The sequence below is a fragment of the Spodoptera frugiperda genome, chromosome 30 (assembly GCF_023101765.2).
Source record: "Spodoptera frugiperda isolate SF20-4 chromosome 30, AGI-APGP_CSIRO_Sfru_2.0, whole genome shotgun sequence".
Classification (NCBI taxonomy): Eukaryota; Metazoa; Arthropoda; class Insecta; order Lepidoptera; family Noctuidae; genus Spodoptera; species Spodoptera frugiperda.
Window position 1 is genome coordinate 812,994 of NC_064241.1, and position 20,701 is coordinate 833,694.

At 37.3% G+C, this 20,701-nt stretch overlaps 2 protein-coding genes across 3 annotated transcripts in view; one reads left to right on the forward strand and one right to left on the reverse strand.

Annotated features, from left to right (window-relative positions):
- Positions 1-20,701, forward strand: part of LOC118269546 (glutathione S-transferase 1) — a 278,820-nt gene that overhangs the window by 95,912 nt on the left and 162,207 nt on the right. Inside the window, exon 1 of one of the 2 annotated variants that reach the window (XM_050706991.1) lies at positions 7,988-7,994. The exons of the other annotated variant lie outside the window; for it this stretch is intronic. The gene's annotated coding sequence lies outside the window, so the exon portion shown is untranslated. Of the gene's footprint in view, positions 1-7,987; positions 7,995-20,701 lie in introns of those variants that run through there. 2 annotated transcript variants of the gene reach the window in all.
- LOC118269532 (uncharacterized) overlaps positions 1-20,701 on the reverse strand; it is a 193,447-nt gene that overhangs the window by 64,734 nt on the left and 108,012 nt on the right. The window lies entirely within an intron of this gene.

A 20,701-nucleotide genomic window follows, 5' to 3' on the forward strand; every position in this document is an offset into this window, starting at 1 on the left:
AGGTTTTACGGACAGTTATACACCTCAACACGGCAACCCATCGTCGGTACAGCTCGGGACCCAAGAGCTAAACTGACGCGGCACTACACTGAGGATATCCCAGACATCAGCCTGTACGAGATTAGGATGGCTCTCAAACAGCTTAAAAACAACAAGGCGCCGGGCGATGACGGAATCACGTCGGAACTTCTGCGAGCGGGTGGAAAACCGATACTTTTAGTCCTCCAGAAGCTATTCAATTCCGTCATACTCGAGGGAACCACGCCGGTAGCATGGCAACGGAGTGTGGTGGTTCTGTTCTTTAAAAAAGGCGACAACTGTCTGCTAAAGAACTACAGACCTATCTCACTTCTGAGCCATGTGTATAAGCTGTTTTCGAGGGTCATCACGAACCGTCTCGAACGCAGGCTTGATGACTTCCAGCCTCCCGAACAAGCCGGATTCCGAAAAGGTTTCAGTACCATAGACCACATTCATACGCTGCGGCAGATTATACAGAAGACCGAGGAGTATAACTTGCCACTATGCTTGGCGTTTGTGGACTATGAGAAAGCCTTCGATTCAATCGAAACCTGGGCGGTGCTGCAGTCTCTCCAGCGGTGCCACATCGACTATAGATACATCGAGGTTTTGAAGTGTTTGTATAACAACGCCACCATGCGCATCCGACTCCAGGAAGAGACTACGAGGCCAATCCAGTTGCGGAAGGGCGTGAGACAGGGAGACGTTATATCTCCGAAACTGTTCACGAACGCACTGGAGGACGTTTTTAAGCTCTTGGACTGGAGCGGACGCGGCATCAACATTAATGGCGAATACATCACTCATCTCCGTTTCGCCGATGACATAGTCGTAATGGCAGAGTCGCTGGAAGAGCTGAACACCATGCTCAGCGACCTCAATACCGTTTCCCAACAGGTGGGCCTTAAAATGAACATGGACAAGACGAAAATCATGTCAAATGTCCATGTTGCACCTATACCGGTTGTCGTTGGGAACGATATACTCGAAGTTGTAGACCACTACACATACCTGGGTCAGATCATCCAGCTAGGTAGGTCCAACTTCGAGAAAGAGGTCGCTCGAAGAATCCAACTCGGATGGGCAGCATTTGGGAAGTTGCATGAAGTCTTCTCGTCAAAAATCCCGCAGTGTCTGAAGACCAGGATGTACAACCAGTGTGTGTTGCCAGTGATGACGTACGGTACCGAGACATGGTCCCTAACTGCTGGCCTTTTAGAAAGGCTCAGAGTCGCCCAGCGCGCGATGGAGAGAGCTATGCTCGGAGTATCTTTGCGCGACAAAATCCGAAATATGGAAATTCGCCAAAGAACAAGAGTTACAGACATAGCTCTCAAAATATGCAGGCTGAAGTGGCAATGGGCAGGCCACGTCGCTCGGAGGACTGATGGCCGCTGGGCCAGGAAGGTGACTGAGTGGCGACCGCGGACCGGAAGACGCAGCGTGGGCAGACCTCCCACTAGGTGGACCGACGACATCGTCAGAGTGGCGGGGAGCCAGTGGATGCAGGTGGCGGCTTGTCGTTCTACGTGGAGGACCAAGGGGGAGGCCTTTGTTCAGCAGTGGACGTCTCTCGGCTGATGATGATGATGATGAATAACAATTTGTTCTTCTGGATTGCTAATACTGTTTACGAACTAAGTGAAAGCCTATTCTTCTTTGTGACTTTGCTGGCATACGTAGTCACTTTGCTTTAGCTTTTATTGTTTCTTTTAATAAATTCGTCTGTGTGGTTGCCGGTCCGTGAGTCACTTGGGGCCAGTGGAATACCAGAGCAAGGCTCTATCTTGCACATGCTGAATTGGTCCCATTTCATTGCAGACAAAATACGTGCCTTGTCTAATTTTTGCTTCACCTACATGTCATTATTTTTTGCGTTTCATACGCAAATAAATGATTTTTTCTTATTTTTTCCAAAATATAGCACTCTTCGCGATCGATGCAGTGGTTTAGACGTAAAAGCTCATAAAGTCATCAACATGGTACGAAAACTAATACAGTCAGGTAAATAGAGCAGAATAAATCTTCTGCAGCGTCTATTCCACGGCACATACACCCCAGAGGTCTCCGGATTGAACGCGTCAAAGTTTCCTTCGGGAAAGTTTAGATATAATGACATTCTGCCGCCCTTAGGGACCAATCACACTGTTGCTCCAACGTTTCGGGAGAAACGGTGTGGAATTAATGTATTGGCACTTCTACGGCTTAATCTTTGACGAGTTTCGCAAAGAAAGTGTCGAGACGAATATGCCGAATACGCCAGGGATATTCAATCTTATACACAAGCGAATAAGTACTATTATCACGTTTGAAGATGGATTTTTTATACAAATCCGAATTCGTTCTTTATTTACATTTAATTTGACACATTTCAACAAACTGATGCTTAAAATGTATTTTTGATTGTGTGGGTTTGTGTACAGATACTCGTACTTTATTTTATTACTTGGTACCAAAATACTGTTAAAATTTTATCCATTTTTTGTATGTGTACTAAATTATATATTTTTAGCAACTACTGGGGTTTAATATTTTCTGAAGTACAAAATGAAAAAAGTTGTTATTAGATTTAGGCTTGGTGTCAATTTTCCTTAAGAAGGCTTTGACCTAGTCTGTTTTTTCACTAAAAATAGATTAGATAACAAAATATAACCATCTTACCGGTGACTGAAGCGCAATCAGCATTCAAGTTGTTTTACCACGTACCTGTAAATAAAAGAGTAAAAATCTGTTAATAATTATATAAAAATGAGTCCTACTAATCCTATTAATATTATATAATGCGAAAGTGTGTTTGTTTGTTACTCCTTCAAGTCAAAACGGCTGAAGGAATCGAGATAACATTTGAAACAGGGCTAGACTATAGTTTGTAATTATTATTACAAACGAATTGAGTAACAAACATACACATAAACTTTCACTCTATTAGTAAGATTGCAGATGTGGTCTACTCTGCTCACCCAACCAGGATCAACAAGCGCCATGTTACACAAATTACAATTTTACGTCCAATATTTTTAGGTTGGAAAAACATTTCAACCCACTTTATGTCTTAAAATAAAAAAGAAGAAACTCAAGAATTTCGCGAGAACTTTTTACAAACTCTTAAAAAGGTTGTCTTATATTTTTAGGGAAACTTAAATATTCTTAAATGTTAAGTCGGGCGTACGGCTGAATAGCCAGCCTCAGACTAACGACGGTTTAAAAAGTTCTCATTAAATATTTAACTAAAAAAAGAAAACTATAAATTTAATAAAGCCGGCTCGAGTCGCTGTTAGTTTTTAATATTTTATAAAATATCACGTTAGTAAGAAAATATGACGCAAATGTTGATATTTTATGAACAGAAGGTGTACTAGTTAGTAAATTTAATTGAAGTCGTAAAATTACAATTGGCATTTAAAAGTTATTAGCAGCACACTTGGCTTAAAGTACACATTTTTATAGCAAAAACACAATTACTATATTTTAAAAAATCAGCTTCAATATAACAGGATAATTTCGTAATTTCAAGTAAAATAAGCAGCACGCTCGCGCCATTTCAATATTTTACTTTTTAATCCCATCATGTGATGTAAGCCCCACAGTGTAGTAACCACAGAGCCGCGAGTTCATTACGGAGCCCCAGTAACACAACCACACCTTCCAAAATGTTTTTAATAAAACTGTTATGGCGGTTGCGAATAAATTGATTAAAATTTCCCGCCGACATTTTACGCTGTTATGAATATATTTGTAGATACAAAATTATTTACATATTTATTCAAGTCCTTGTATTAACACGATTAACGATATTCATTGGCTCACGTTTAATTTTTTAATGGATTATCGGGAGAGTTAGATTAATCTGTTTCGTCAAACAAGTTTCAGTTGGTATTTGCTATACGAGTACTTTATTAAGTTGGGTGTGATTTAAATACCTTAGATATTTTTTTATTACTCAGTCTTCGACGTTATTATGGAAAGTTCCTATGTGGGATGCTAGTGTATCAAGTCGAAGTGAATTGTTATTGTTTTTTAAGGGTAAACCAAAATTATTGATTAGTCGATGTCGATAGATAGTTTCTATATTAATCGATCGATACCCGATAGAAACCATCGATCGATTTACACCGTAATAGATTTTCAGCCTTGTTACAAAATAATAAAGTGAAGAATCTTTTCCTTATATGACAGTATGTCGTAGCTTTGAAGTGAGATTTTAAGTCGATTCCGGTAACAAACATCCGCAAAGTAAGTTGAGGTGCGTTTGAAACGTACAACAAAAACAGATTTCCTCGCATCCACAGCCGTGAGATTGTCAAAACATTTCCGTAAATAGATTTCTGGGTATATTTGCGGATTTGTAACCGATATACAATCGTGAGTATTGCGAGAGGTTAGATAAACATGTGACATAACAACGCGTCGTCAGGGGCCGGCGGAAATGTACAGGGGGCTAGTGTCATCCCTCTATCTATAGTGTAGCTATTTGTTCCTCGTCTGAGTATCTTTTTAATTAATCTTATGTATTGTATTTTTCTTACAATACACAGCTGACTTGCTGACTCCTAGAGTTGTTGCTTTTTATGTGAAAAGAGGGATGATATCGAGCAATGTACAATAACTACTTACTAAGATAATAAATAAATATATCTTCCAATACAATAACCAGTATTGATAATAGCAGAGTTTAATTTTAAGTGTTAACAGTGTGCATTACGTGTACGTGTAGAGTGCATTATGTATGAAACTTATATAAAAAGGTTCTATAAAGGAAAACCGTGAGTGTAAATCTAGTCACAAAATATATTTAAAAACTTAACATAACGAAATCAGTTGTTTTATGTGAAACGTTCATTGTTTAATGACATTACATTAAACATAATCGTAACCACGAGGTTACAAGCAGACTGTTTTATACGAAGTTCAGTTCGAGACGATGGCGGGTAGAAGATAGTTGATTTTCTCCCGGGAATTTCTCATTTTCACGCATCATTTCACCTTTCTCAAGGTGAATTGAACAAACTTGACAAAGTCTTAACGTGAGATTTCAATTTTTTCTTTGAAAGAACGTAAAAAGATTTTATTGCCAAACTAAGTTACATTTTAAAATCTAGTCTTTAAAGACTTTCTTGGGGATTTCAAACATCAGCCAAGTGTTCAACAGTGAATGATTGAGATTAATAAAGTTACAAAATAGCAATAAAAGTTTGTGAGTTTAAAAGCAAAGTTTAGTTGTAAATATTGATTAAATCAATGTGGCTTTTTCATTACTAAGAATCGATCAAGTGTTACGACCACTACAAGTAATAGCAACCAATAAGTAGCAGTCCAAGCAAATACGATGGTTTTTAGTCGGTAAGAGTCTGACATTCTCTCTCGCCTCATCCAAAGTATGGTAATTGGATAATTCTCCCCTCTCAAAAGAAAAGGGGATCAAGAGTACATTTAACCGACGAGTACGCATGAAAGACTGTGGATGAAGCGAAAGAGGTATATAAGATTCGTAGTTGTTATCATCAGAGAGCATCGATCGACATGCGATCGATTAGTGTGGCAGCAGTATTATGTATAGAGCAGACCTATAGTCCAGCAAAGGCCTAACACGTCTTGTAGCAGTTACAAAGCTAACAATGTTTGTAAATGATGTAACTAAGTAGTGAAGTTTGTACTATTGATGACTGTTGATGAAGCAAAAGAAGTATGTATGATTTGCAGCCTTTCTTTTGAGACAAGAAAATCCGCCAGACTCTCCCGCGAGGCGAGAGCGAGTGTCAGATTCTTACTGCCTAAAATCCACGCCACTACTACTCCTGCTTTAGCTCTTAGAGTTCCATTGTCCCTGCCTACCCCTATAGAAGACAAGCATCAGGTTACGTGAAGTTTGTATCCTACCGTAACAAGAGCGAATTAATTCAACAACTTGACTAACTTACCCACTTCTTAACACTTTTAATTCAACCATATTAAACCTAAACACGTTTAAACAGTAAATAGTCCTGATATTATACAGATATTATACCATCCATTATCATCTGAGGTAGAATTTAGGAGCGGTGACGGAAATTAATGAGCCACGTTAAGACTATGAGACTCCTCCAAACCAAGTTTTTGGGGAAAAGAGGTCGGTGATCGCGATATGACTTTACGTGAGCTCTGCTTGGGGTAGGGCGGACAGCGGGTGTCGGAGGGGGGTGTTAGGGTATAATTGTCGTTACGTAAGATGAACATGAAATTTGAGATAAGACCATTGTTAAGAGCTTTTTCTTGTCAAACAAGATATAGTTGTCCGTTGTTTGTGTCTTTAGCACTTAAGATAGAAATATTTTCTTACTTTCTTTCTGTTTTTATACTTTTCTAACGATTTCAAATATCTTGTTAGTGTATAACTTTTAAAGCCTTGTTCAGTACATCTCTGCCCATTCCTTCGACTGAAACAAAGGCCCTTATAATATAACGTTCTTTAAAAGTAAACATCCTTTAACTTTACGACGAGGTCGATCGTTCTAACTCCAATTTAATTAAAGTTAAAACCGTGATATTGTCGTCACAGAGAAATTCCCACCGATACCGGTTCGAACCGGTTTGAACCAATTGAAACTGCCTGTAACCGGTGCAGACTGGAAGTGAGCGGCGTTTTAATTAAACGTTGCTGTCAAAATATTGCAATGGCGGCTTTTATTAGGCCGTGCCAGGCTCGTATCAGTTGTTTTGCGAATGTGTAACGAATGGACGGACAAACAATTTTCCGAAATTAAATAGAGACTTTTGTTTGGCTTCCGGCAACTCTTGTATATTACGCTCCTAAACAAATAAACTCGTTGTACTTTTGTGTTATATTTTTCGTAAAATCAATATTATTGTCATGGATTAGGTAGAAGATTAACTGAGTATTTCGAAATCTAAAACCCGATAATACTTTACTTGGAGTTCGAATCTTGTTCCAGTTTTTGTTAGCTAGGCTACGTGTGTTACCGAGACTCAGAATATTAGAACAGATATACACAGAAAAATATAATACTTTCATAGTACTACTACATATAACTTCGCGCCTGGCTCCCATGGGGATAGACAGAGACAAAGGAACGCCAATTGTTACGAAGCTTATATACATCTTTTTCGCTTACATACCCTTTCTCAGAAAAACATAAAATAACTATATTACATTCTGGAAACATATTTTTATTAAACAGAATTAATATTAACGATGATAAAGTCAGTAATATCTTACATAATAGTTATTTAGTAAAACATTTGCACGGTTTCATTTCTATAACCGTCCTTAGGAACAGTTTTTCATCTTTCAGACTTTAATAAAAACTGTGGAGAAGGAACTAATTGTAATTTGAAAATAAAGTATTTATTTGTCATTTTAAATTACAATAAAATTATTACTTATTTATTCATTATTTAATTAGTAGGCGACTAACAAAATTTATACAATAATTATATGGAAGGCTCTTGACCGGGCGATAACTTGGTTGCGCAACCAATTAGTTGCCGGCGACTATATCAGTCCTAGTATCTTGAAAATCGTTATATGGTAGTTCAACAAGTAACAAGTAAAATAAGTATATGGGATTGACATTGATAGACGATAATGTATTGTGTCAAAAGTAATATCAAGTGAATACATGGACTTTACATTCAGTCGTTTCGTTTCTAGGGCGACTGTCGTCAACTTGTTTGCGCAATTATCTGGTTGTCGGCGACTAAATAACCTAGTGTCTATTTTAGTGTCTCTCTGTAGACACCATGGTTGCGCGACTATATGTGAGACAATGGCATTTGACTACACTGTTGACATGGTTGCAGGGCATCGGCTGCTGCTCAACGTGTAGCGGATTCGGTTCCCGCACGGAGCAACTCTTTGTGTGATTCACAAATTGTTGTTTTGGATCTGGGTGTCATCTGTATGTGAACTTGTATGTTTGTTAACATACCCACGATACAGGAGAAAATCCTAGTGTGGGGAAACGTTTAAAAAAAACTCAAAGAAATATGACTTTTAAAGGTATAAATATAAGAATGTCCTGCGTCCCAACGATGTCTATTTATTTTCTTCTTTTAATTAAAACTTTTATCTTACGACACGATTCTAGGTCTTTGATAAATATTTACTGTGTAGTCGTTACTGTAAGTCTAGCTTGATTGTTCTTTTTAATTAGTTTGCTGCTTCTAATAATGTTATTTTTTGTATAAGTTCCAAAATATATATAGATAGGTATTTATGTTGAAGGTGCTCTCAGGCTAGTAGGTCATACTCTTATTGCAATATATGAGATTAAACTTCTTATATTAGATTAGATTTCAAGTATTTGATATAAGAATTTAAGAATTATAGAAATAATAAGTGCTAACAGCTATTTTTGGGCTGTCTCAAGTACTTTACTTGAGACACTGCTCTGCAGAAAGCAGTAAGGTAAGCGTCTACAGACCCGCATCGTACGCATCGCACGCATTCCGTATGACGTCATCAGTACGCATCGCATGTAGGCATTGCCGATAATGCGGTCCGTACGATGCGGATCAGAGGATGCATGAATTTCTATACAACACAAACTGAAATCCGTTGCGTGCGATGTGTACGATGCTGGCCTATGGACGCTTGCCTGTATTAACACCAGTCAATACGTTCCACAATTTTAAAATCACACAAACCCCATAAATTTTCCAAAATCACACAACCAAGGCTATTCTACCACTCCCAGTATAAAGGCCACTAATGTGTAGCACATTCTGGCTGCACGTGCGTCATTTTAGCGCTCGCCCACTATCGTTCTTGTTCTTTTGTTGCCCAATCACGTCGCAGTAATTAATTTTGGATGGCACGACAACAAAAGCCTGTACACTGAAGCTATATGTACATGTACATAGATACTATATGTCATTGTGTATATGTCATTAAGGCATTGTGTGTGTCCTTTGATGTTGATTTTTATCCATCATGGTTTTCTTACCGCCGTACTCAGAGTCATTTAATGATTACCTAACCTAGTTCTTAGCAACTGTTGTTAGTAATAGTTTAAGCAATCATAAAATGTCTCTGAGTACGGCAGTTTTACCCATTGGTTGTCAGAGAAATTCTCTAAAGAGGGGTCTCAGGTTCGGATTTTAAGTCAGAAAGTTAAATTAGACAATATTTTCAGTAACATTACCAAATCCATATTTACTATTATTGTTTTACAATTGCCGCCTCTCATAAGTATAAGGCATTAATTAATACATTAATAGTTAAACCTTTATAAATTCTAGGTTAGTAAAACAAAAACACTTTTCACTTATTTTTTTCCAATGTTTATAGACATTTTCTTATGAAAAGCTAAGGTACAATGCGATTTAATGTTATATTGATTGCTAATTTGTATCAACCATTAACCGCAACACGCACTATCAGCAACCTATTAACCTATTGAATATGAATCCTTAGAACTAGGTTATTAGGTCCTACACAGAAGAATTAAGCACTATCTAACAAAGAATCGTTTTTAGTATATTAACCTACATCGTGTCTATCAATCAATTGTGGACTCTGCTAACCATATAAAACAGTGTAAAATCGTTTGTTACATTACTAGGACTGGGCGACCATTTTTTTCGTGTTCAATCAATCAGCACTATTTATCTTTGTACACTTTGCTCCGAGTGGCTTTGGAGACTGGACTCCACTGTTTTATATGTCTAGAGGTCGGTGGTGAGACGTTGATGTAAATCCCATTCGGCAGATGTCAGGATATGTCTTTTGAAGCATTCTGTAGTGAGTCGTCTTTTTGAATTATAAAATTCTTTGGCTAGACTTTGGCTTAGATTTAGATAAAAGAATACACACGTATTCAAATAAAACGAAGAAAATTTATTTCCGAAAATTGTCGACGTACCTTATATTACCGCCTCATTCAAAGTCAAAGTCAAAATCATTTATTTCAAATAGACCAGGAAGGCACTTTTGAACGTCAAAGCAAATATAATAAGATTAATAACGTCTGTCTGTCGGTCAGTCCTCTAGTGAAGCTATTTGCTCGTTCCAAAGTGTAGATTCCTATGGAGAAGAACGAGCAAGAAACTCCATAGGTTACTCTTTTTCAATCAGATTCACAATACAATTCGTCGATTTTCGACGCTGCAAAGTTATCCGTAACACAAACCAACTTAAAAAAGCGGGTATACTATAACAACTTTTGTTACTCTCGCGAAAAACCAGTAACAATAATGTTTATTTAGCCTCTTAAGTTAACGCGAAGATCCTTCCTTATATTATATAACCCTCATTGTTCTAATTACACTAAAACAAAAGAAAAACCTTTTTACACCTCCATTTTGGACATACCCAGAGTACCCAGTTTCTCATTTACCGGAGAGCGGTAAGGCGCTAATATCAGTAGCATTTCGCAGAAGTTATGACAGGTATCAAAATTTATTTTACGTTCGTGAGTGTTCGAGTAGAGAGTAGATAGGTCTGTGGTTTACACCCTCCGATTCCAACGTCGGATCGTCTGTGAGTTTCGTGGTTCTGTGGTCGGTGGAGTTTTGACGTTAAATTCTAACTCTTTAAGAAAGATTGAGGTGTTTTAATGAGTAAATCATGGTGTTCTTTTTGTTTTTGTGTTATCTTACTGCTGTTTAGTTATTCCTTGATGTTGAATGAAATAAATGTGTTGTGTCTTTATTCATGCGTACTTTAGATGACCCCATAACTTAGTTTTGTTTAACTTAGAGTCAATTACCACTGATTGCCAAATTCTATTTAACATTTCTGTTTTTGCCTTTAATAAAGGACTCTGCTAGTCTGTATTTTGAACCAGGTATTTCAATTTATAAACGAGAACATCCACTACTAAGCAACAATGCAAGCGAAATGAGTTAGGGAATGTCCAATCCTATCCTAGTCAGGTATTTGATTGAAATTTCGAAGCTTCGTAGCTAACCGTTTTGCTTCAGTAACCCTAGCTCACATGAAACACATTATTCGAATATTCGTCCACATCGTATCAGTCGCACGATCTAAATAAAGACCAATTTCCTCTGTTACGAACTGTAAATCTGTGTTCGAGTATCACTCGGGCGATCTCCGAAGATTGCCGATCTTACACGAGCCGAGATTACGCTCAAAATTCTTTGCAAAATGTCCGCCATCGACGTCGCAAGTCGAGTGAAGTTTGTGCCCTTATCGCAGTTTTAAGTTTTATTTTATTTTCCTTAGTTCAGTGGGGTGGGGTGGGGATGAAATAGTGCACTGTAATGAAGTTAGGTTATTGTTGTTCCATGAAGTTTGTTAGTTTGTTTAATGAGAATGTTCTAAGCTTGTAGTGGTAGTAGTGGATTTAATCAAATTGTTTTCGCTTGTGTGTTGTGTATCTTATTATATTAGTTGGGAGTTTATAGAGATTTAATGATGGAATAGTCCGTACACGTTAACAGCTACGATTGAGGTTTTGTTTTTTATAGAACACGCCGGTAATCGAGCAGACGTATCACCTGATGGTAAGCAATCGCCGCCGCTCATGGACACTTGAAACACCAGAGGCGTTACAAGTGCGTTGCCGGCCTTTTGGAGGTTGGGAATTTAAGGGTTGTTGGGGAATCGGGGATTGGGAAAATTGGGAAGGGAGGAATTGGGCCTCCGGTAACCTCACTCACACAACGAAATACAACGCAAGCGTTGTTTCACGTCGGTTTTCTGTCAATGTTGTTCTGCTTTCGGTTTTTTGCCAATGTTATTCTTTTATACCTTTTCTTAGAAAAATAAATATGTTAAAACAAGTCTGCTAAGTATTTCGTAGCACCTAGTTTAGTGTTTAAAAGACGTTGATTTACATAGAAGTCTATCTTAAAACAAAAGAACAAGTATTAAGGAGATTAGAAGTCAACTCGATACAAGTATCAGAGTGTAGGGACTCACTGGATCGACATAAATATGTAAACTAAATGTAACCTTTACAGGGGACCTCTTTTTAAAGTATCTAAGTTTTTGTCGAACAGGATTCTTTATGTTAATAGGGATACATATGTAAAGTGTTATGTTATCAGTAAAGTTATATATGTAGAGAATTTCTAAAGATCTACAGTGGCGGATGGGCTACCGGTTGCCACGCATCGTGTAGCGGGTTCGATTTCCGCACCGAGCAACTCTTTGTTTGATCCACAAATTCTTGTTTTGGTTCATTGTTAATAAACGCACCTAACTTCTATGTTAGTAAACGCACCTACGACACCGGAAAAAATCCTAGTGTAGGGCAAGGTTTAAAATAAATACGTAATGTGATGTCATCCCTAAAGGAATAGGCAGAGATAAGAATGCATATTTTTAATTTAGCACGGGTTTAGTAGTCTATGATCGATTCCTATATTATACGAAGTCTATTATCATTTTGTCATACATCAATCAAAATTCTAGACTTCGTACAACTAATTCAAAGCAGCGAAAAGAAGTAAACCAAGATCTTTTAATTTAATAGGGATTTTGGTAACACTGAAATATATCTACCGTACTACCTGACCCGAGAATCTAACCCATCTTACTAGTATTTCTGACATCTCCTACCAAATAAGTTTCCCAATGATATTGCATCTCCTCACACCAAAAGAGTAAGTACACACATTATCTAAATGGCGTGCTAGGGCCGCGTTACGTGCAAATGTGGGCGCAAGGAAATAAGTGCGGCGTCACGCTCCAACCGCATAAGTAATGAAACCAGCCGGAAAACTCAAAGGGCACCAATCGTTATGAGAACTGATATCATTCAATGTTATTGATATATTTTTTTGATGTAATGGGTTAGAAGTGGTATTGGTTTTGTAATAAGTGTGTGTGTGTATATTGTTATATATGGATGTTTTATGTTATATCACGACAGTGGCAAGAAAGCACACGGCCCACCTGATGGTAAGTGGTTACCGTGGCCTGTAAACGCTTGCAACACTTTGGGCATTACATGCGCTTTGTCGACGTTTAAGAAACCAACTTATTCCCTTCTTGAATTACTCCATATTATAGTCTACTGGGAAAACCTCGGTATTCGATAATCGAAGGATCTGTCTGAGGTCCCTAAAATAAATAATTATGGTAAAGTAATAAGTACTAAATTATTATCCTACATGCATTAAAATATTAAAGCAAACAAATCTTCTACATATTTATAACAGATTATTAATTCACATCCTCATCACTTCAACACAAACAAACAATACAAAATACACGATGTACACAAGAAACTTCTTTCCAAACAACACATAGTTGAATAAGCCAATATAATATTGTAACAAAATAAATAAAAAGCTACAAATATGTAAACAGGGATACAATATTGTCGTCCTTTAGAATATTCACTTACATTTTATATCTCACGTTTAGCACAAAATTGGAGAAGCACGCACACAGACACGTAGGTAGGTACTATCTTTTTATTCTGCCTGGCATAAATAATCCGCTGGGATCCTTTTACACAAAGCACAGACTATACAACAGAACCTCTACTATAAGTTTGAAGCAATAGTATTTGTCGATAGTCGCTAGCGACGCGACGACGTAAATTTTTGGTATCTCAAATTTTAGTTCCATAGGTGAGGTAGAGGCGTTGTCCTCTGTGTAAAACTATTGTAGTAAACTCATGGTAGAGGTACTGGTGTGTCTCCAAAGAGTTCCAACTAAAACGTATGTAGTCGACAAACCTAAGGAACTATGTATAACAACCGATTTTGTGCCAATCTCGGCACATCGTCGTACGATGTACGAGGTACAAAAGAAATAATTCCACGTACATCAAGCATAAATTCCAATTATTTGCACGTTTCCAAAGATCTATTGTTACTGGGTTATGTCGTTGTTGAATTGTGTTATATTCGTGTTTTTCATTTTTTTTAGACAGTGAATTATGACCCAATTTTCGTGGAAAGGGTCTCATTTGAATTGATTACGTTGATTGGGTTTGAAGTTATGTCCAGCGAATCTACATGTTTTTGTCATTAAAGAGATGCTCATTTTAATTGCTAATCCAAATACAAATGCATTATTTTCGAATAATGACAGACTACACACAAAAATATTCCTTAAGCAGTTCTCATTGAGTCCATAATAAAAGATCAATTGCCGTCTCGAAATAGAGTAATTACAGTATCCTCTTAGTAAATTCAGTTAGGGGCTTAATTGTGGCCAATAAATGCCGATAGACCGGCAACTATCTCCGGGGATCAAATCAGAAGGAGCGTGTGAACACGAGCGCCCTTCACGAATTACTTGCGCCTGATCTATCAATGTCACTGTTCATTTGAGTGAAGTTGTCTTTGTGTTTTTATTATAGAACTTGTTTTTCCGTGAACAGCCTCATCGAGCGTGGGATTTTGAAGATTTTAGTCGACTGTGTAGGGATTTTATAGGTATATTCGCCGATGTTTTTTGTTATGGTATAAGCCGGTAAACGTTACTTGACGGATCACCTGATGGTAAGCAATGGCTGCTGCCCATGGACACCCCAAACACTACAGGCGAAGTGCGATGCCGGCCTTTTGAGGGTTAGAAATTTAACGGTTGTTGGGGAATCGGGAAGATTGGGAAGGGGGTAATTGGGCCTCGCAAGCGTTGTTTCACGTCGGTTTTTCGGGGTCATGGTATCACTCCGGTTAAGCCGGCCCATTCGTACCGAAGTATGGCTCTCCCACACTTAGATAAATGTACTGTATGAAAAGTAAACTTTTTGCCGGCGAAAAAAATCTTACAAATCGGTTCAGTAGTTTCCCAGCCTGTTTGTTGCAGATAAACAAATCTTTTTTTTTCTTTGTAATATTATAACTTTAGTTTCTAAACATTTACCCTTGACTTTGTGGAAGTTTTTACATTTTTTGTGAAGGATTTTGTTTACTTTTTCAAGAGAATCTTGTTTAGTAATTGCTCTGTTTCTAAGAATCGTGGCGATGTTTCTCAATTCTGCTTTCGTTGGAGAACGAAAACCGCTCGTAAATCATACTTTTAGATTTATTAGAAAACTTCAAAGTCCCTAAAGGGATAAACAGAGGTGTCTTAAATGCACTTTTTGTGAAATAAAGTTCTTACTTAGACTTTTGTTTTAAATCTGAAAATCTGAAAAATATTAACAAAATTTCCCTGTTTTATTCTGATTTTATCAAAAAAGATAAAATGAGTCATTGGAGACGGATTTGCAAGAGCTTCAAGCTAATAATAATTGGCAAGATACTGCAAGAACCATGACAATAGCGAGGTTTTGTATCGGATTCTAGGATCTACTTCAAGTCACTAAACCAACAGAGTAATTAAGCATTTTATCAGATAGGGGATCTCATCATCTATGTCCTGAGTACTACAAGAGCCAGACGTTCATTGTTTGCTAACATTTCAAGGACAGCTCACACATAACTGGTCCATCCCTAATCTCCCCTCGTAACTGTTCGCACGCTCAAGGCCAGACCAGATAATGCTGGTCTTCGTAATCTCCCTCGACTTAATTCGGACCGAGTCGACACTAGACCGCTCTAATGTTTTACTTAAGCTTATCCTTGAATGAGAATTATTAGCTCAGCTTATCTTACGAACAAATTGAGGTATTAAAACTATGTAAATATTTAAAGTGAGCTACTTGATTAGAATAAAGTTCTTTTATTTCTATAGCAAGGTCACGCCTTTTATCCCCGAAGGGGTAGGCAGAGGTGCACATTACGGCAACACCCAATTTTCATATATTTTCTTACCCATTTCATTCTTTTTTTTATAGGTCCATGTAATAAGGGGAGAGCCTATTGCCATATTTATTATACTGGGCACAATTCCAGACTCCGTGCTACCACTGAGAAATTTTCTAAAAACCGAAATAAACTCAGTAATACTTTGCCCTACCCGGGAATCGAACCCGAGACCCCTTGCCCGGCAGTCGCACTTACGACCACTCAACCAACTAGGCAGTGTTTTATTTCAATATTAACTTTTAGAATATAAATGTTAAGCGCCTATTGATCATGATAGCTAATTTCTTTAAAATTGATCCGGGAATAGAAAAGTGTTCAATTAAACATCAAAAAAGAAATTAAAACCTTTACCGAGCTTAACTTGAATGGTTTACAAAAAACATTTAATCCGATAAGAACGTGATCAACAATAAAAAGATTTAATTTTTATTAGAAATCTCTCGAAGCTCGACAAGGTCAACACAAGCCGTGGTCGGGGAAAATGTAAATCATCGTAATTTTCATAAGTCCCAGACTATTAAGATGATCGATAGAGAGTAGGTATTTACCACAAGCCCAATAATAGCCCATTATTTTTGCTACATTAAAACAACGAGGAAAATGTAACTAAGGAAAGCTCTTAAGAAAAAAAATCATTTGTTTCTTGTACAAATTTATTTGAACAACTTCAATAACAAAAAAAAATGGTTGATAAAACCGTTCATCTCGCACACATGAACGAAAAATCCAGTGTAACGCAATAACCATATATCACATATTACACTCCAGAACGGCGACGAAATACCAGGAGAATTTTCTGTACGCAACTCGACGCGGGAAAATACGTATAAAAAGCAATCACGGCGGTATCGTCGGCCGTAGATTGATTTCATTAGTTTGTAATATATCGGAAGAAGTCCCCGCGGTAGGCTGAATATATGCCACACGTTGTTACGAATATCTTGACCTATTTAAAAAATAAAAAGGAAATCGTGGGATAAGGTGACGGTATCTTTAACTTGCGTTTAAAAATGGAATGCTACTTTTGTCGGAGTTCGAATGTATTCTTTTTTATGTGTATTAGTTACGATGGAGTTGTTGTAACAAGAAGTATTTGTTATCCATATTTGTATATTTCTTTAAGTTTTTTAAGGTGCTTGCAAATATATTAACTAAAGTAACAGGAATATAACTATATATTACATAACATGTTTCAAAGATAGGATTCCTTTATTTTGTTTTTCTTTTTAATTTTTAGGGACCTTTATACCGCACAGCGTTTGCCGACCTCATCTAGATTTTTTTTATATCATAATTTTTGACGTGTAAAAGTGCTCTTTTGTATAGAAAATAAATTCATTTCATTTCATGTCAGTCTTTAGGATTCTTAACATTACAAAAGATTAACAGACCTTTCCAAGAATCAGGATTTTAATAAGATATGTATATGTGAACAACAGCAATGTAGACTAAGTAGATTGTTATCTCTTTAGCTGTTTTTCATTAGATAACACGTTCTCAGAATCAGACACAGCAATAAAATATCGAAGTACATTTTGTTACTCTAACAACTTGAATTTTATTTCAATTGTAATCTCAGAAAGGCTTCGTAAAATATTGTCGGGCATAAGAAATAAAACTAGATAAAAGACAGTTTTATTGTCAATAGAATTTATTTACTGAATCATAAATACGACATATGTATATTGTACAATGTACATATGTCGCTAAAAATGTTTTATGATGCGATTCACTGAAGAAACCTCAATAAAATAAAGGTGTTTTGGCAAGACACCTTGCAGGTGACCTTGGGGTCTGCATTAAACTTTAAATATGCCTTAAAATGCACAAAATAAAATTATTTTTATAATAACTATCGTGAGACATACGAAATAAACTAAAAATCACGGTGTACTCACGAATATTAATGGAGAAAAGCTTTACTAGTTTCGAGTCGTAGTGTCCCGTCTACTTCGAGTGACGTACCGTGTCTGCACACGCAGCTCATGATGAAGAGTCCCTCTGTGACTTAAAACTAGTACTTAGAGCTTTTTTCTAATAATATACGTGAGTAAACCGTGGTTTTTAGTTAATTGAGTAAGATTCCGTTTCAGTCTTTTTAAATTTATTTTTAACTTGTTATGTAAAAGCGGTTGAACTTATTGCCGTATACCGAACACCATTCCAGACTTCGAGCAATTACCGAAAAAATAGTAAGTATACCAATAACCTTTTGCCCGACCCGAGAACCGATGTTTGCAGTCGCTGTTATAATATCTCGACTAACAAGGTAAAAAAGAACATTATATCCGTAATAAAATTAATTCGAGAATCTGACTTTCATATTTGTTTTAATTGGGTACAAGTCTTTGGTCCTCAGCACCTGTTGACATGTGAACGGAGGGACCTGCCTCAGGCCCTCAGGCCCTCAGGCTTATTGCTCATTCATTGTACACTTAATTAATGAGTTTACATTTTAATGAAATTTAATTATACGCAAATATAATTATTTTAAGAGGTCAAAGCTACGTTCTTTGTGTGTCCAAAAACCACTTCAAAACAAACTAGATTTTAGAATATTTTATGACACTAGACTTTGGTTACAATGCTCGTCCTCTAAATATTAGTAGGTATTCGTTATATATAATCGTATCATAGCGATATATACCTATATGTATATAGAACAAACATAACAGACGAATCATGTATAGATAAGATACACTAAACATACAAATCCTTTAGACAAGGGTAGATATATGTGTACATATATAAATGTATATACATTAGACATTACAGTTAAACGGTTGTTAATTTCCATCACGGATTAGCTGACGTACTTACAAAGTAAATCGTCTGCCTACTGCTTACCCCTTCCGGCAATACAGCCGGCTCAATTACATAAATGTTGACATTATACGGTTCGTATGCGGCGGCTGAGTGTCTATTTACACGGTCCGGGTGAGCGAGTACGGCCATATTATCCGGTATGCTTCAGGCAACCGGATGAGGCCACTACCGGTCGCTATTTGCTCTTATCCGGCTTGCCTGTACACGTTACACCGTCCACTTTAACCTATCAACTGCAGATATAATCTGATTTCGAACATGGATCAGTTTGCTATCATTTCTCAATAATGGCTCACCACGCTTCTCAGAGACATTTAATTATTACTTAACCCAGTCCTTAGTAATTGTTTCGGAACAAAATCGTTACTAAGGAATAGTTTAAATGATCGTTATATGTCTATGAGTACGGCAGTTAGTTTATTATGCCTGATGATTTGACTTAAAACATTTTAAAGGAGGTATTCGGACTTATTAGTCTAGTATAACAATAAATTTTACAATGGAATGAGCTCACCTACAGGCTTAAAATTACGAAGATATTCTATTTGGATACACAGATGAAGGCAGTCAATTCCAAATTCATTCTATACACAAAGGAAGAGATAAGAAATAACTTAATAACTTTTCTCCAGAAAACATCGATGTCTTTCACGCCAAAGTCATGATAAGTGATTGAAATACCTCTGCCCTTTCAAAGATATATAACGTGTGACATCAAGGAGTGCTATTGTTTTAGTTGACCTTTCCCGTTTATTGCGAACAAATATCGAAGAAGTGATATAACTTGATTGACGCTTAACAATATTTCCGAAGACTCCGAAACAATTTTGTCGACCAACCTCACTTTATTTAGGAGGATAAAAATATCGGAACTCCTTTATAAATTGATATCAAAAATATCCTTTATAAATTGGTATTGGAAGTAAAGAATTAATAAAATCTTTATTTTTGTACAGATTTACTACATACATACTAGTGGATAAATATATATGAAGCTACGACTACGACGAAATATATATAAATATACAATAAATATATAAATATACGGTTGGCACAGTGGCTGGGCAACTGGCTGGCGTGCAACGTGTAGCGGGTTCGATTCCCGCGCGGAGTAACTCTTTGTGTGATCCACAAAATGTTGTTTCGGGTCTGGGTGTCATGTGTATGTGAACTTGTATGTTTGTAAACGCACCCACGACACAGAAGTTCCTAGTGTGGGGCAACGTTAAAAAAAGGTTATTTAAGGATATTTGCGTGCGTTACTGGGCAAGTTAGACAACGGCTGCACGGCCGGGATAGGCGTTAGCATAGTGTTCCACGCGCGCCACGAGGAAGGGATGCAGCCTTCCAGTGCTGCTACATGGCGAAAGCTGTCACAAATAGATCAAGGTCTGCCGGGTGCGGTGAATCCGCTAGAGCAACTCGGGTCACGGTCAGAGGAGGAACACCGCGGTGGTTTTAGCCGGTAAGAGTCCGGCACGACCTCCCCTTCGTCCCCACGACGTGGGAAGTCCATGAAGATTTCCATCGCGTTACAAAAAAAAATGATAATTGCGTGTCTGTTAAATACATTATCATGCTTAAATAACTTATAACAATTTATTGGAGATGATTTTATTATCAACATATTGACATGATTAGCAAGAACATGTTCTCATAATATTATGACACCCAAAGTGATGAAATATGCTGCGGACTATCCGGAGCTGCGGACTATCTAGCGGGTTTACCAGGGCTCCGATTAGGCAGGAGTAGGGACGGGCTGGTTGTTAGTCAGTAAGAGTCTGACACTCCCTCTCGCCTCGCCCAAGGCGAGAGAAGAAATTGGATGATTTTCCCCCTCAAAAAAAAAGTGATGAAATATGACACGAAAAGCAGATGACTCGTATCTTAGCCGAAATAACAAGCAGTAATTTATCGAATATAAATATCAGGATGTCAGTAGCCCAGGAGTCAGTTTCAAACTGAACAAGTAATTCAGTACCCAAGATTTTTCTCAACAACTATTTAGTGCCAACATTTAATCAATGTCTAGACTTCTAGGAGTACTAACTGCGCAAATTGTTCGGATGGTAAGCAGAGTCGCACGATATTAATAAACTTTGAACGTACTTCGGATGACAATATTCCTGTCTTACTCGCTCTACTGACACACTATTTGTGTTAGACAGAGTAAGAG